At 35.9% G+C, this 4783-nt stretch overlaps 1 long non-coding RNA gene across 3 annotated transcripts; it reads left to right on the top strand.

Moving 5' to 3' along the window:
* The first annotated feature begins 412 nt into the window (after positions 1-412).
* LOC117799175 lies at positions 413-4783 on the top strand. Of its 3 annotated transcripts, XR_004622946.1 has the most exons (4): positions 413-669; positions 1959-2129; positions 3765-3854; positions 4771-4783. It is a non-coding gene; the product is annotated as an uncharacterized LOC117799175 (long non-coding RNA). The 3 variants fall into 3 exon arrangements; XR_004622947.1 differs by lacking the exon at positions 3765-3854 and having other exon boundaries at positions 424-669; XR_004622945.1 differs by lacking the exon at positions 4771-4783 and having other exon boundaries at positions 427-669; positions 3765-4762.

The raw sequence follows: 4783 nt of genomic DNA, 5'->3' as shown, positions 1-4783 counted from the left end.
ATAAATCAAAAATATGTATGGAATAATGCTAACTTTCATAGTAATCATAGTGTGATGATAAAAAAGAGGAAGAATATACACCAAAATTTTTATAGTGGAATTATGGATGTTTTAAAACAATTTCTAAATTATATATATCTGTAGGACACATAAATGGAAAAAAGAATTTTTTTTCCAAATAGCAACATGTAAGAGAAAGTTTCTAACAGACAGGCTATTAATGAGTTAAAGAATTTAGTGCTAAGATTTCTTAGGTATATGTGTACTTACATTTTAATCATTTGTTTTTGCTTGTAGTTTCTTTTAAATATGCTAGTTTTTGTTTAAGATGTTAGTTCTTATTTTTTCCAAAGCTGTGTTCGCTTATATTTTCAGTCCTCAGACACTGATTTTGAACGTTATTTCGCAAGGAGCATGGAGTGGTTGGTTAGTTGAAATGGAAGAAGATATACCTCAACATCAGCCTTTTCATACAGTTTCCTTTCAGCACTTGGTCAAGAGGAGGGGCAGTAAATTTCTGAGTGGGAGTACCATTCAGAAACAATCATTTCTGCCTGCTGTCTTACAGCCCTCACGCACAAAAGGGACCAGGACCAGAAAGGCCAGCTTCTTCCTCCTCTTTTCTGGGTCAGCTTTCTCCACCTGCCACCCTGCGTGGCATAGACACAGGTAACGTCTGCTTCTCTTCCCCCAGATCTCTGTTATCTGAGCGTCCTACTCGTGCCACTTATAAAGAAGAGATTCTGGGAAAAAAAGATTCTAGGAAGGTGGCATTTGATTATAAATGGCTTGGCGTGAATATGGAAGTGATAGAAAAGTATTTTCTATTGAATGCGTTAGAACTGCATTAACTGTAAAGGATATGAAAACTGTAGTGCAACATTCACGAAAAGTTATTTTCTTTTTCTCTCTACACTGTGACTTTTGCTTTGTGTTGAATGATGTACATATTATCCACCCTAAAGGGCTGTATAATGGAAATTAGGGAAAATGTGATTAAGTTTAGAAAATTTTGTAAATTAATAGAAAATTTAAAGCGATATAGTTACATGTGCAATTTGTTTTCCACATTATCTGTTTCTTTTCACACGACTCCTATAAGAAGCAAGGTAAAATTGAAAACCTTAGTATTTAATAATTTCTCTTTACATTGATATCCATTAAGAGATTGAATCTTTTATGGATATTAACTAATGACTGTGTGTTGACAAATTTTATTTTCTGGAGGCTTCTCTGGCAACATACACTAGAAAATTATTTCTAATATTCAAATACATATGGTATCTTTTGGGATTAAAAATACAGGCGACTGGGCTTCAACGGAGAGATTTTTACTCAGCACATCTTGCACAGGGCACTGGAGTCTGGATTGTTGACCAATCTGCCATGTTAACCTTTAATAATTCTTTGCAGATGGTGTATGGATTGTACTTTGGAAACACTCTGGTAGAGTCATGTCATAACTGAAAAGAATGCAAGAACTTTTAAATATTCATATGTAGATCTGAACATGTGTATTATAACCGTTTTAAGCCAAGATATTTATATTTTTTTTCAGAATTTCAAAAACAGAATTTTTGTTTTTTGAATTGATAGTTTTAAAGTGTCTCAGTGATTTATACTGGTGCCAATTTTGCCCAACATTTGTATATGTATGTTGAACATTTTGAGCTAAATTGGCTGGGTGAATAGGACCCAGCCTATTCAATCTATTGGGAGATTAAAAAAACTCTTTCCTTATTTTTTAATAATGATGTCAGTAATCACTAGGAGTATAAATGAGTTTAACAGAAGTATTGTAAGTTTTTCCTTTTTTGGTATAAATCAGGCTCAGTCCACATGCTTTGGGCACTGGAAGGAGTTAAACACGCATTCACACATACAGATACACACGCAAGCCTCTAGGTATGTCCCTGGTACGTTTCCACAGCCTGACATTTTAATTTTTCTTTTGACAGAAATCATCCTGTTGTGAGGTTTTAATGCAAAACATAGTTCCCTTCTTACCGTAGAGATGAGCAATGAGCAAGTGATTTATTCCACCCTGAGATTTCTTCGGTCTCCTTCAGAGTCACCAAATAGATTAAGGCCAGGTGGGACTCAAAGGCCTGGGAAAACTGATGATACAGGTAATATGTCTTAAGCATCTCTTAAGGATTGTCAAACTTTGACATTTGAAAAAGGTTCCTGCCTGTCCTTCAGGTTCTCAAATGGTAAAGGAAACCATAATGGTGTAGAGTGGCAGAACAAGTCTTTTTTTTTTTTAATTGTGAGAATGGAGACATTAATGAATTGTTTTCAATTTGCAAAACTAATAAAATGTTTTTATTCAAAGTGTCAAGAGGAATTTGTGAGGGGTTTAAAAAGTAAAGTTCAGATTAGAGTCTCAAGAAAACATTGCATTTCCCAGAGAAATAAAAGTCTTAGAGAATGTTTGAGAAATGAAAATATTTGTTAGAAACAATGTTTTTATTTAGACAAAAATTTTTTTGGTGTCTTAACCATTTACCAATCCTTTATTTTCCCCTTTTTATTTTAAAGGCTTTTTAAAAAAAGATTTTGTTAATTTATTTGTCAGAAGAGAGAGAGAGAGAGAGAGCATAAGGAGGGGGAGCGGCAGGCAGAGGGAGAAGCAGGCTCCCCATTGAGCAAGGGGCCTGATGCAGAACTTGATCCCAGGATCCTGGGATCATGACTTGAGCTGAAAGCAGATGCTTAACTGACTGAGCCACCCAGGTGTCCCAATAATTACCAATCCTTAATTGGCAAAGAAGTTACAGAAATTTATTCAACAGGAGTGTTCACTTTTTGGTGTTGTCTTTAGTATTTATTTATTTAACAGAGAAAGAGAGAGCACACAAGCAGGGGGAGTGGCAGGCAGAGAGAGGGAGAAGCAGCAGACTTCCCAGCTGAGGAGGGAGCCCACCAGGGGCTCCATTCTAGTACCCTGGGATCATGACCTGAGCAGAAGGCAGATGCTTAACCAACTGAGCCACCCAGGCACTGCTTCTGTTCTCTTTTCTGTTCCTGCTCTCTACCTTCAAATATTGTCACAAACTGTAAATTGAGAATGACTTTTACTGTCTTAATTTAGTGACAATCAGAGATAGAATTTTCAGACCGAGGACCTCAAAAGTAGGAAGATAAATGTAATATTGTCTAGGGAAAAATAGGATTGATGAAAAAGAAAGTGCAGTTGATTTCTAGAAACTCTTTTAAGGATGGACCCCAATTAAATTTCCAGCCCCATAATATCCACTGTTGGCTACCAATTCTTCAAGAATAATGACTGCTTTTTCCTTCCTCTCCGTGGTTAGTTGTGATCCCAGGAAGGAGTATACATGTCAGGGTGGATTCTTATAAATGTGTATTATGTCTATTGCCATCAGTGCTTTTTTCTTAAACTTGGCTGAATTTTTTCATTGACTTCTAGTTGACGCACAATGTATGTGAATTTCAGGTGTAGAGCATAGCGCTTGGACAACTCTATACGTTACGCCACCTGTGCCATCTGTAGGGGAAGTGCTTTTAAAATCCTAGAGGACTGTTCTTGTGTGTAGGTTTTCTACGATGGGTGTATGGCATCAGAAATCTGAGACTTTATAACTGTAATTACTAGGTTCCAAAATTTAAATCAATTTCTTTGATATATTTCTCTAAAATTTTTAGAGAAGATTGTCTCTTTGTTTCAAATGGTATCCCAGGTTAAGGTTCGTAGTGGGCAAGGCTCTGCCCCTGACGATTATCTTTCTTTTTATTTAAAGGGTTTTCAGTGCCCTGGCATCTCATTTCAGTGATTCTTGGGATCCTGTGTTTACTATTATTGGTGACAGTCGCCCTACTGGGTACAAAGAGTGAGTAATTAAAATACATGCTTCAAGTCTGAGTAACAGCAGTGACCGCTAGTTGAACAGATACTAACTGCGCTCCATTAACTGCTCCCTGGCCATCATCGGGGAATGTCCCAGACATGTCACAGTGTCATTTTCATTTTACTCACCTATTCCGATTACTCTGCAGTTTAATGAGCTGTCCTGTTCTGTACAATTCATGATTGCATTCCTTCAGGTACAGGACCTAGTCATATCATGCCTTCTGAGCTTAATCATTGTGAATTTAGATACACATTCTTCGAGAAACATTGTTCAAAAGAAATTATGACTTTCTCTTGATTTTTTCCCAAGCATGTAATGAAGATAAAGATTCGTAAAAATACTGATTTTATACATGAACATTAGGTGATCTCAATTTCAACTTTTATCTTTTATTTGCATTTCTCGACATCTTTAGAGAAAATCACTACCATGTGGCACCCAGATAAATGTACATATTTATGTCTTCCTCTCTTTTCTCCTGTGGGTATTCCAGGTGCTCCAATAACAATGATGCTGTTACTTCATGTTTCTTAGTGCAGCTTTTCATGATCAGAAGATGTGTTGCTAAGTGTTGACTCGTTTTTTCTCTAGTACCTATTTAAAATTATGTGGTAACTGTTAAAAAGAAACTGAACTGAATGGTAAGGTGTTACCATCATAATTTTATTCAGATGTCTGATTGTATTTATTCTACACGGAAGTTGCTAATAGCAGGAAGTTTGATGTTTCCATTTGTATGGTCAGTTTATTGAGGTGTTACTTTCTAAATGTCACATTATCCATTTAAAGTAATGAAATGGGTTGGTTGTCAAAGTGAGACTTTTTCTTTTGTCTTAAATTTTAACATTCAGGCATTGTGAGTACTTTTGTATTATACCTATGCTATTAATTTTAGTTTTTCAGTATAT

The sequence above is a fragment of the Ailuropoda melanoleuca genome, unplaced genomic scaffold, assembly GCF_002007445.2.
Source record: "Ailuropoda melanoleuca isolate Jingjing unplaced genomic scaffold, ASM200744v2 unplaced-scaffold44449, whole genome shotgun sequence".
Classification (NCBI taxonomy): domain Eukaryota; kingdom Metazoa; phylum Chordata; class Mammalia; order Carnivora; family Ursidae; genus Ailuropoda; species Ailuropoda melanoleuca.
The sequence above is the reverse complement of the archived record's forward strand: the minus strand, read 5'-3'. Positions and strand labels throughout refer to the sequence as shown.